The sequence below is a fragment of the Elephantulus edwardii genome, unplaced genomic scaffold (genome assembly GCF_000299155.1).
Source record: "Elephantulus edwardii isolate Elephantulus edwardi_28Jun2011 unplaced genomic scaffold, EleEdw1.0 scaffold00028, whole genome shotgun sequence".
Taxonomy (NCBI): Eukaryota; Metazoa; Chordata; class Mammalia; order Macroscelidea; family Macroscelididae; genus Elephantulus; species Elephantulus edwardii.
This window is the reverse complement of record NW_006399778.1, coordinates 12451788-12465023: the sequence shown is the minus strand read 5'-3', so window position 1 is coordinate 12465023 and position 13236 is coordinate 12451788.

Sequence of the window (13236 nt, the reverse complement as noted above, 5' to 3'; positions counted from 1 at the left end):
AGAGAAGCTTCAGATCTTTTGTTCATAGGGTCACTATGAGTTGTACTCAAGTCAATGGCAATCAACAATAGCATATAAACACACACACACACACACACACACACACACATTCACATGGTGGCCTATTGGTAAGAAGCTGTGCTGCAATCTGGAAGGCACACAGTTTGAGGTCACCAGCTGCTCCATGGGAGAAGGATGGGCAATCTCCTCCTGTGTCCAATGAATTCGCTCTGAAAATCCCTTGAAGGGCCAGCTATGGGTCAGTTCCGATTTGATGGTACACAACAACAATATCTATATACATATATTAAATGTATATTTGTGTGTATTAAATGTATATATGTATACAATATGCATATATCATATATGTGAGATAGAGATATATGTGACACATTACCAGCAAACTTATGGCCAATGGTGTGGCACTACCACTAATACATGAAAAAGTCATTTTTGTTGTTACTGGTGCTTGTGACTTACAATCAAGGATAAAGAGATAAGAGAGTGAAAATAAATAAAGAGAACAGATACTAGGTTGGGTAAAGGGAAATCAATATAAAATAAAAGGTTGATTAGGCATTGTAACAAATTAATTCTATTAATTTTAATTAATATAAACTAAAATGGGTATTAATGCATGAAAAACTAATGTGGTTTATAAACTTTAATTCTAATCAAATAGTCTTTTAAAAGTTAAGAGGGCTTGGTTTTTACCATGTATATGTATACTAAAAGTTAGGGAGCTCTGCTAGTATAGTCCACATCAAGTAGTGCTGCTAACCCAAAGGTCAAGTTCCTTGGGCAATTTGAATCCACCAGCTGCTCTGAGGGAGAACAATGTGCAGTCTTCTTCCATTGTGGGTTATAGTCTTGGAAGCCTGATGGAGGGTCACTGTAAGTCAGAACCAACTTGACAGAGTGAGTTTTTTTAAATTTTGATACCTAAAGTTAAGTAACCATTCATGCAAAAGAGCTATCTCGGTCATGATCTGATAAGTGCCTTTCCATAATTTCTCTTCTTAGAATCACACTCACACTATAAAGAACTGTGATGAATCAGATTTCACCTTGTTTGTAGGCTACCCAATTAATCTGCTGCCATTTCAGGGAAACTGGTGAAGACACAAGACTTGTGAGTCAGAGATAAATAACTCTATTACTCACAGCAGTATTTGCAGCCAGAGTACTAGTATTTGCAACCAGATTCCTGAATCCCAGTTTTCACAGGGAGTCGTGAAAGTATCATGCATATTGATATTAGGGCTTTGGGTAAATTGTACTGAGTAATTAAATTCACAAGGAGTCTTGGTGTCACAATCAAGCTTTCAGCTGTTAAATGAAAGGTTGACAGTTTGAATGTGTCCTGTGGCTTCACCAGACAAAGACTTGCTGTTCTTCTCCTGTAAAGAGAAAGCTTTGAAAAATCCTGTGATGTAATTCCACTCTGCCCCAGGGTTGCTATATATCACAAACAAATCAATTGCACCACTAACATGCAAGTTAAAATACATAGAACATTCGGAGAGTGAGGATCAATTACACACATGTATACATGCACAATGTTTAGTTTCCCATGTGTAAAGCAGGGGTGACAATAATACCTACTTTATGAGATTGTCATGGGATACAATGAAACAATACGTAAACAATATTTGGTCCACAGTTAGCAAACATTGGTCAATAAATATTAATCAGTGTTAAAGGCTCAAGTATGCCTTTCTCTGCAAATATGTTTCAGCTTGGCTGGGACATGATTCTTGGTGGTTTGGCAGTCTCATAATAATGTAATGTATAGCATGTTTACACAACATGTAATGTGATGTTACATAATCTCCCCATTAATGTGATCTAATCTAATCTGATTGGCCAATTATTTGTAAGGTAATTAAGGTGGGATGAAGGCATTTGGGAGGAAGGATGAAGCCATTTTTGTGTGGGTTATGTAAAATAGTTTAATTAAGGTACAGTCCCAATCGGATTTGAGGATTTACCTGCTCTGTAGTCTGTATCATCTTTTTATCTTAGAAGAGATAAGAAGAAAGACAATTAGCAGAGGAGAGGAACCTGACTACCATCAAAAAGGAAGGGTTGGGAGTTTGGCTCCTGTGCTAAGAACACCTCCTATGTGTGTTTTTCCTTAGTTATCTAGTGTAGTTTTGTTGTTGTTAGCAAATTTATTCTCTTGACGTTTAGGAGACTGTTGTTGTTGTTGCTATTTTCCATAGAGTCACTTGCGACTCATAGTAATCCTATATACAAGAGCCCTAAATGCCATTCTACCCTGTGCCAACCTCGCTGTCTCCGACACACTAATTCCCAATAACAGAATCTATCCATCTCATCGATGGTCTTCCTCTCCTGTACTGTCCTTCCACTCTCCCAACCATGATGTCCCTCTCCAAGGACCAGTCCCTCCTTGCAACATGCGCAAAGTATGTCAGATGAAGCTTCAGAATCCTTGACTGCAAGGAGCATATCAGCTTCACCCTCACCAGGACAAACCTGTTTGTCCTCCTAGCAGTCCGTGGTATATTCTACACTCTTCTCTAGCACCATAGCTCAAAGGCATCACTTCTCTTGCTATCATCCCTAGTTGCTGTCCAGCTCTCCAATGCATAGCACGTAATTGTAAAGACTAGAGCCTGGATCAGGTGCATCTTAGTCTCCAGCTTGACGTCGTTGCTCTTCAGTACTTTTGAGAGGTCCCTTACAGCTGACTTTCCCAATGCAATTCGTCTCTTGATTTCCTGGCTGCTGTTATGAAGAGTGTTGACTAGAAGTCCAAATTTAAGGTTTTGCCTCTAGAGGAAAGCTTTCTCTAGATATTGGTTCTAGAAGAAAGTTCTTGTCTCCTGTAGACTCATGCACAAAAAGTATAGGCAGCATCAAGAAAGCTGAGCCTGACTTCTATTAACTACACAAAGGGCAATACTCCTCATAAGCAATAAACCCAGTACAGAAACGATTCCCAGAATATCGGACATGGCTTCTATGCTCCCACACCTTCTAGTAATTCCAGTCATAATGCTCAACTACAAGGTCCAAAAACTGTTGTAATGGCTACACGTATCTCACAGAGTTTATTAGGAAGGTTAATAGGTTATAATTCAAGCTGGTGAAAAGACAATTCCTCAGTGTAGAAAGCTTCTCAAGTGTAGTCATAGGTCTTTTGATCTTCAAGCTCATGGCTTAAATCAGTGTTGTTGTTGTTAGGTGTCATCCAGTCAAGCACAACTCATAGCAGCCCTGCGAACAAATTATCTGAACCCTGTTCTATCCTGCTCCATCTTCGCACTTCCTAACAAACAAGAGCCCATTGCAGCAGTTAATCCACCTGGTTGAGGGTTTTCATCTCCTTTGCTGAGCCTCTACCCTTCCCAGTATCATGTTCTTCTCCAAAGAAAAACCTCTCCTAGCAACATGTCCAAAGTATGTGAGGCAAAGCCTCATCATTCTTGTCTCCAAAGAGCACTCTGGCTGCACCCTCCCCAGACATATCTGTTCTCTTGGCTGTCCATGGGATGTTAGTGCTCTTCTCCAAAACCACAGCTCAAAGGTGTCAATTCTTTTCTGTCATCCTTATTCATTGTCCAGTTCTCATATGCGTAACGAGATCAGAAAGGCCATGGCTTGAATTAAATTGACCTTAGTCCTCAAATTGACATCATTACTCTTCAACAATTTGGAGAGGTCCCTACCTGCAGATTTTCCCAGAGCACTGCATCTCCTTATTTCCTGATTGCTTATACCAAGGATGTTAGTTGTCGATCCATCATGACACTACCTATCAGTCCAGTAGTAAGAATCTTTGTTTTTCTAACATTGGGATGCAATCCATACCAAAGGCTGGATTCATTGATCTTCTACAAGTGCTTTAAGTCCTCTTCACTTTCAGCAAGCAAGATTGTATCATTTGCATAATGCAGGTTATTGATTAGTCTCCCTCCAAGCCTGATGCCACATGCCTTTTCAAAGAGTCCAGCTTCTCAGGTAATTGCTCAGCATACAGATTGAATAGGTATGGAGAGAGAATACAACCCTGACACACTTCCTTCTCAATTTTAAACCATGCAATATTCCTCTGCTCTGTTTGCTCAACAGCCTCCTGGTCCAGGTATAGTCTCTGCATGAGCACAATGAAGGGCTTTGGGATTCTCATTCTCCTCAATGTCAACCACAACTTGTTATGATCCGTATAGTCAAATATCTTTGCATAGTCAATAAACCACAAATACACGTTCTTCTGGTATTCCTTACTTTCAGCCAGAATTCATCTGACATCATCAATGATATCCCTGGTGCCATGGCCTCTTCTAAATGAACATTGACATATTAGACATTAGCGAAATGAGATGGACGTGCTTTGGCTACTTTGAATCAGATAATCATATGGTATACTATGCATGGAATGAAAAACAGAAGAAGGATGGTATTGAATTTATCGTAAAAATGTCACTTTCAAGTTCTATCCTGAAATACAATGTTGTGAGTGATAGGATAGTATCCATACATGTATACAAAGAAGACTCGTTAACATGACTATTATTCAAATACACACTCCTACATCTAGAGCCAAAGAGGAAGAAATTGATCATTTTTACCAAATCTTGCAGTTTGCAATTGACCAAATATGCAATCAATTTGTGTTAATGATAATTGGTGACTAGAATACAACAGTGAAGATGGAATAACAGTTGGAAAATAAGGGTTTGGTGATAGAAATAAAGATGGAAATAGAAAGATTGAATTTGTATTTATAATGATTTATTCATCACAAATATCTTTTTTAAAAGACACAAACCATGACTTTACACATGGAACTAACCCAGATGACCCAGAAAGCATCAAAAGATGGATGGAATACACAGAATCACTGTATCAGAAAGAATTGATTGACATTGAAAAATTTTGGGAAGTACCGTATGAACAGGAGCCAACAGTATTGAAGGTAGAAGCTGCATTGAAGGCACTGGCAAAAATGAAGGCCCTAAGAATTGATGGGATACTAATTGACTTGTTTCAATTACCAGATTAAGCCTTGAATGTGCTCACCAGTCTATGCCAGGAAATTTGGAGGACAGCTGTCTGGCCAATGAATTTGTTGTCATTTCCAAGAAATGTGATCCCACTGAATGTGGAAATTTATTGAACGATATTATTAGTATCACACGCAAGCAAAATACTGCTGAATGGTGAAGATCATTTAAAAAATGTCTAGAACAGTACATAGAGAGGGAACTGCCAGAAGTCCAATCAGGATTTAGAATATTCCATTAGTCTTACCAATTATCCTCCTCACTTACAGCAAGCAAGGCATGATGCAGGTTATTCCTGATGCCACAACAAGTGCCTCAAGTCGTCCTGTTCATAGTTTCCAAAGGCCTGTTATTAGGAAGTAGATGCCCCATCCTGCTTCCCTAGTCTGTCTTAATCAGGGAGCTCTACCAAAACATGTTTATCATGGGTAACCCTTATGGCATTTGACACACAAGTGGCACAGATTTCAGTATCACAACAACCCCAAGTTATCTCAGTACAGCAAACTGACAGACAAATACGGAAAGGTGGTTTGACTTGGTGACTGCTGCAATGGGTTCTTATGTGTCAGGAAGTGTGAGAATGGCACAGGATAGAACAGGATTCAGATCTTTTGTTCATAGGGTCACTCTGAGTTGTACTCAACTCGATGGCACCTAACAACAACCACCACCAATTACAGGGGCTCAAGCTTTCCTTTAAATTTTAAATAAATGAAATACCATTAAAATAACTTATAGTGACTTGTGCCACAGGGATATCAAATACCATAATGGTTTCCCATGGTGGGCAGTGTTTGGTGGAGCTCCCAGTTGTAAAACAGGATTGGAAACAGGAGTAGCATCCGCTTCCTAAACCACATGCCTCTGGAAACTCTATGATCTTGGAGAAACAACGATAGCTATGGAAAGGCATTAGGTCTTTTGTTCAAAGAGTCACTATGAGTTGATCTCGACTTGATGACAATCAACAACAATAACAACATAATGTCTTTACCTACTAATTCTTTTATTTTGTGTAAGTTCTCTTTATTGACTGATTTTCTTTTTTCTACTTTGTTATGTTTTCTTACTTTATGTCTGATATTTTTTTATTAGATGCCAGATGTCGAAACTTTTGCCTTATTGTATTCTTGAACATTTATCTAGTTCAAGTTACTTAGCAATTTCGAGAATTGTTTGTATGTTTTGTTAAAGGGGACCAAAGGAGTTTACAGCTAATTTTTCTCCATAACCAAGACAATACACCTGTGAATTCCCTATGTAATTAGGAGACATCTCACTGTGACTGGTGGAAGTCCTGTGATTCCTGGGTTGTAGTTAGTTCCAGGGATTTGCTCTCTCCCTTTAATTAGTACTAATGTCCACTTCCTAAATAACATGCCTCCAGAAAGTCTATGAACTTTGATAAATATTGATTGTTGTAGAGTGGCTTTTGTTCATGGGTCATTATGAGTGGTGCTCAACTCGAAGACAATCAACAACAACATGGTGAAGACTAATCTTCTGCAGCTCTCTTTCTTTTCAGCCATCTCTCTAGTACTACTACTCTGCTCTGTGAATTCTCAGCTTCTTGGACTCTTAGGAATCCTAGATTCATCACCCCAATTCAGGAAGCTGTGTGGGCTGTGTTTGGGTCTAGTCCTTAAACTCTCCACTAGGAGCTGTATTCCAGAAACTCTTCCCAGGCGATTAGCTGGGGAAACAGTAGAACACTTTTCATTTTTTCCTACCTCTACCAAAGATCACCATCCTAGGCTATCTGATGACCAATGTCTGAAAATCATAATTTATGTATTTTCTACTTTTTTCTTAGTCTAGAGAGAAATTGATTCTCTGATTTTCCATCTTGGCTGGAAACAAATCATTCATTGATTTATAAATATATATATATAGTGGTGGTTTGCTTACAAAGTTCATGTATGTTGTGTTTCATATTGTTCTTCATTCACATTGTGTTTCAATCATTCCCACTCATTGTTGTTATGTGCCATCGATTCACCTGTGGCACATAGCAACCCTATGTACAACAGCCCTAAACCCTGTTCTATTCTCTGCCAGTCTCACTGTCACTGACTCACCTACCCCCATTACCCCAGTCACTGAATCAATCCATTTCATTGAGGGTCTTCCTTTCCCTCCACCCTCCCAAGAATGACGTCCCTCTCCAAGGACTCGTCCCTCCTTGAAACATGTCCAAAGTATGTCAGACGAAGCTTCAGAATCCTAGCCTTCAAGGAGAAGCCTGGTTTCACCTTATTCAGGACAAACTTGTTTGTTCTCTTAGCAGTCCATGGTATATTCAATACTCTTCTCCAACACCACAGCTCAAAAGCCTCAATTTTCCATCTATCATCCCTAGTCATTGTCCAGCTCTCTGATGCATAGCAAGTGACTGCAAAGACCATGGCCTGTATCTGGTGCACTTTAGTCTCCAGATGGGCAACATTGCTCTTCAGTACTTTGAAGAGATCTCTGACAGCAGCTTTTCCCAGTGCAATTCATCTTTTAATTTTTGGCTGTTGGTGTCTAGAGTGCTGCTTGTAGAGCCAAGTAAACTGTAGCTGTTAACAATCTCAATCTCCACCATCTATCATGATGCTGCAATCGGCCAAGTAATGAGAATTTTTGTTTTCTTAGTATTGAGCTTTAATCCATATTGAAGGCTGTAGTCCTTCACTTTCTGCAGCAAGTGCTTCAGGTCCTCCTCAGTTTCAGCAAGCAGGGTTGTGTCATCTGCATAATGCAGATTGTTGATGGGTTTTCCTCCAATCCTGATGCCACATTTCACAGAGCCCAGCTCCCCGGATAATCTGTTCTACATATAGATTGAAAAGGTATGGAGATAGGGCACATGCCTGGTATACACCCTTCCCAATTTTGAACCATGCAGTGTTTCCTTCCTCTGTTCTGATGACTGTCTCCTGGTCAAAGTATAAGTTTTACATAAACATGATCAAGTGTTCTGGGATTCCCATTCTTCTCAGAGTTAGCCACAGTTTGTTGTAGTCCACACAAAAGCGTTTGCATAATCAATGAAATTCAGATAGATATTTTTCTGGTACTCTCTGCTTTCAGCCAAGATCCATCTAACATTAGCTACCATATCCCTGACACCACAGACCCAAACTGCACTTCTGGCAGTTCTCTGTTGATGTGCTGTTCCAGTCGTTTTTGCATATTTTTCAGCAGAATCTTGTTTGCATGTGATATTAATGATATTGTTTGATAATTTCCACACTCTGTCATATCACCTTTCTTTGAAATGGGAACTAATATAGATCTCTTCCAGTCAGTTGGCCGTGTGGTTGTCCTCCAGATTTCTTGGCACAACTTGGTGAGCATTCCAGGGCAGCATCTGAAATGTATCAATTGCTGAAATGTGTCAATTGGTAAGTTCTACAAAATTATATAAAATTAATCATGATTGGAAGCTGCCCATCATTTCCCTGTCTTTTCAGGTCCCTACCTGATCCATTCCATTTCCTTCATCCCCTCCTTCCACCCACCAAATTATGCAACTCTGTGGTTTTGCCCCTACCCATCCTTACCCCTCCACTCTCACTCTCTTTCCCCTTTGGGTCCAAATACATGTTTTATTAGTTATCTATCTATGTTTACAATAATGGTCTTTTGCAGTATTTGTCTTTATGATACTGAGATAGTTCCCTCAGTGTAATGCTCTCCAGTCTTTCCCATGCTGTATAGCATTTTTCTAAATCATTATTCCTAGGTGCTGCATAGTATTAAATTGTGTGAATGTACCACAATTTCTCAATCCATTCAGTTGTGGTCATATATTTGGGCTGTTTTCAAGTCCTTGAGATGGTAAATAACACTGTTATAAACATTGGTGCACAGATCTCTGTTTGTGTGTCAGTTCTAATTTCCTTGGGGTATATTTCTAGTAGTGAAATAGCTGGGTCATATGGAGTTTCTATGTTCAACTTTTTGAGGAAACTTCAAACTTTCTTCCAGAGTGGTTGTACCATTTTACAATCCTACCAACAGTGTATGGAAGTTCCCACCTCTCCAACATTTATTACTTGCTGTCCTGTTAAACTTTGTCACTGCTACTTGGGTGAGATGGTATCTCATTGTGGTTTTTGTTTTGCATCTCTCTTAAGACAAGTGATTTTGAACTATTTTTTATGCATCTGTTGATCATCTGAATGTCTTCTTCTGTGAAAAGTCTTTCCATATCTTTTGCCCATTTTGGGTTATCAGTCTTTTTTCTAGAGGCCCAGTAGTATTCTGTAAACTACTCTTGAGACTCTTGTTTGAGATGGTAGTGCCAAATGTTTTTTTTTTTTCCCAGTCAGCAGGTTTTCTCTTCACCCTGTTAGGAAAAGTTTTTGATGAGCACAGAAATGTAATCTTTAGGAAGTCCCATTAATCATTTTTTTCACCCTCCAGGTTGTGCATTTCTGGCTGTATTTGTCAGCCTCTTTATACCATAGACTAGGTCTTCTAAGCTTGGTCCCAGTTTGTCTCTTACAAACGTTATGGTTTTAGGTTTTACTCCTAGGTCTCTGATCCACCTTGATTTGATTTTTGTGTATGGTATGAGATGTGGATCCTGTTTCAGCATCTGCAGGTAGCAGTCTTTTTTGCCAGCACAATTTGCTGAAGAGGTTATCATTTCCCCATTTGATAGGTTTTATTTCCTTGTCAAATATCAGTTGACCACAGGTAGAGGGGTCCATTTCTGGGTTCTTGATTCTGTTCCATTGATTGCCTGTGTGCCTGTCATTGTACCAGTTCATACTGTTTTGGTTACTACCACTGCTTAGTAGGTTTTGAGGTCAGGGAGCACTGTGCCTCCTACTTCATTTTTGTTTTTCAGAAGTACTTTCCTTATTTGGTGTCTCTTTCTTGTCCAAGTAAACTCGACAATTTCCCCTTTGATCTTATTGAAAAATTAATTTGGTCTCTGTTTTGAGATTGTGTTGAACGTGTTGATTGCTTTTAGTCAGTTTGTCATTTTCACAATATTGAGTCTTCCTATCCATGAAGAGGGCACATTTTTGCATTTATTTAGGTCTTTTATTGTGTCTCACAGAAATGTTCTGTAGTTTTCTTTGTACAGATCTTTTGTGTCACCTTTGTTAGGTTCATTTCCAAGTATCTCAATTTGTGGCTGGTTATTGTAAATGGTATCTGAAATGCAATTTTATGTTAATATATGTATATATCATCATTTCATTAGTTGTGGAGCATTTGATAAGTCCCACAATTTGTTCAGCTGACTTCTTAGTTTATTCCCAACATTTTACTACAATCAATTATGGCTACAATAAGGAAATGAATTTTTTTAAAAATCTTTTTTTCTTTATTTTACATAGTTGTGGCTATAGCACAATGATATATTTCTTTCTATTTTAAAGATTCACGTCATTTCATAAGTTGCAACAACTATTGGTAAATATATTTAATAACTATATCATTTGCATTGATGGAATGTCCTATAGTTTACTTAATTAGTCTTCAAAAGGTACATTTTAGGCCACTATTTTTCATTGTCATAAATAATATTATGATAAGCATCTACACAAGAAATATTTGTCTACTTAAGGGTTATTTCTTTAGACTAGATTTCCAGAAGTACGATTGCTGACTATAAAAATTTTTAAAACTTTCCCTGAAAGTCTATTCAAAATTAGAAACTACCTTACTCCTTGCATCCATCAGCAGAGTTTTCTAGCCAAGAATTTGGTTCTTTCTTACTTCCCTGGTAACAGTAGAACAAACACTCAACAATATTGTTAGACCAAGATCCATCAAAATCTCTAGATGATTGCTGAAGAAGACCTGGAGGGGATTAGACTCAAGAGTGCTATTCTTAATAAAAGTTACATTGGTTGAACCTCTAACATGATTCAGGTCCTGGATTGTTTTATCATTTCATTTTCACAGCCACTTTGAAAGAGATTTTGCTACTCTTATCTTATAGATGAGAAAATTGGGTCTCAGAAACTAGATAAGTGCTTAGGGTCACACGGAAGGTATATGGCATATTTAGGATTGGGACTAGAGCCAGGAACTGTCCCAGACGCTTTGTTGTTGTTATGTGCCATAGAGTCCCCTGCGACTCATGTTGTTGTTGTTGTTAAGTGCCCGTTGAGTCGTAGGCGACTCATAGCGACCCTATGAACTAAAGTCCTCAACATTTGTGTGACTTTCATCCTCTCTCCAGGTTCATAGTGTTTCCGGAGGCAAGCTACTATGTAAGTGGATGCCACCCCTGCTTCCAAGTTTTCTTTAATTGGTGAGCTCCACCAAACACTGTCCACCATGGATAACCATTAACACATTTGACACAGCGACCCTATATACAACAATCCTAAACCCTGCTCTATCCCAGATGCTTTACAAATATTAGCTATAAGTAGGTAGAAGCTCTGGTGGTGCAATGATGAAGTATTTGACTGCTAACCAAAAGATCAGTGGATTAAACCTACAACACATGTGGCCATGTGATTCAGTAAAGATTACAACATTGGAAGCTCTATGGAGCAATTCAATTCTGTCCTGTGGGTTCACTGAGTCAGAATGGACTCAATGGCAGTGGGTTGACTTTTGCTTTCTTTAGGTACAGCCCTAATCCCAATTTTACATATTGAGCCATCGTGCTCTGGCACTCTGCTGCATTTTCTTATCTTTCCAGCACAGGTGAGGGTGGAAGTTGGAAGGCTTAGCCGAGTAGCAAGAACTACTACCTTGAACCTCACCATCAATGGAGTCAGTGAACCTCCTTCTCCTAAGATTTGTCCCTACTACCTAATGGACACAGTAACTGTGGAAGTGGGATTAGGTGAGTCTAAGAAACTGGCTCAGGGAAGGGCAGGGTTCAGAGCTATTGTACATAGAATCACTACGAGTCACAGGAGACTCAATGGCACATAACAACGACAACAGCAGCAACAGCAACATGTCTTAAAATCAGGAAGGGTGTGTGTCAGGGATGTATCCTTTCTCCATACCTATTCAGTCTGTATACTGAGCAAAGAATTTATGAAACTGGACTCTAAGAAGAGGAATGGGGCTACAGGATCAGAGGAAGACCCATCAACCATCTGTTATGCAGATGATGCAAACTTGCTTGCTGAAAATGAGAAGGATACGAAACATTGGCTGCAGAATATCAAGAACTGCATCCTTCAGTATGGCTTACATCTCAACATAAAGGAAACAAAGGTTCTCACCACAGGACCGTAGTCAACATCATGATAGACGGAGAAAGTATTAAAAAGGTCAATTATTTCTTCTTGCTTTGACCGTTAATCAATAACCTTTACTAGCAATATGGAAATCAGGAGACATATTGCATTGGGCAAGTCTGCTGACAAGGATCTCTCCAAAATATTTAAGAGCAATGATGTCAGTGTGAAGACTAAGATGTGCCTGAGTTAGGGTATTGTCTTTTCAGTGGCGTGCTACTCATCAGAGATCCGGACAATAAACAAGAATGTCAGAAGAAGAATTGATATCTTTGAGTTATGGTGCTGGAGAAGAGTACTGAATATTCCATGGACTGCCAAAAGAACAAACAGATATGTCTTGAAGAAAGTGCAGCTGGGGTGCTCCATGGGGCAGATGACTAAAAACATCATCTCTTATGCTTTGGACATATATATAGCTAGGTGAGGCTGTTCCTAGGAAAGGAACATCATGCTTGGAAAGATGGAGAGTCAGCAAAGAAGATGAAGAACTCTAACAATATGTATTGACATGGTTACTGCAACAACGGGCTCTCGTGTATCAGAGATGATAACAATGGCACAGGATAGGGGAAGGTTCAGATCTGTTATTCACAGGATTGTTACGGGCTATATTCTACTTGACAGTACCTAACAACAACAGTAAGGAACTGCATAACCAACTTTATGGGAGAAAGATGGAAAATCTCCTCTGATGCAATTTAATGCCTCTGAAAATCTGCTGGATGGTCAGCTATGGGTCAGTTTTGACTCAACAGTTAACAAGTGTCAATGGTTGAGAGGAGAAGAATATCTTTTTAGCTTTCTATCCAGAGAGAGTCCTTCTGTTCCTCCACTCATCCACTTATGCAAAGACCCATTTACTAGAATAATTCCATTACCTGGATCCCATTCATTATGAAAATCTGCTTAAGGATGTAAAGGTAAATCTTAGGAGTAAGGAAATTTTGGAGTATAAGAAAAAAAAACCAAAAGAACCT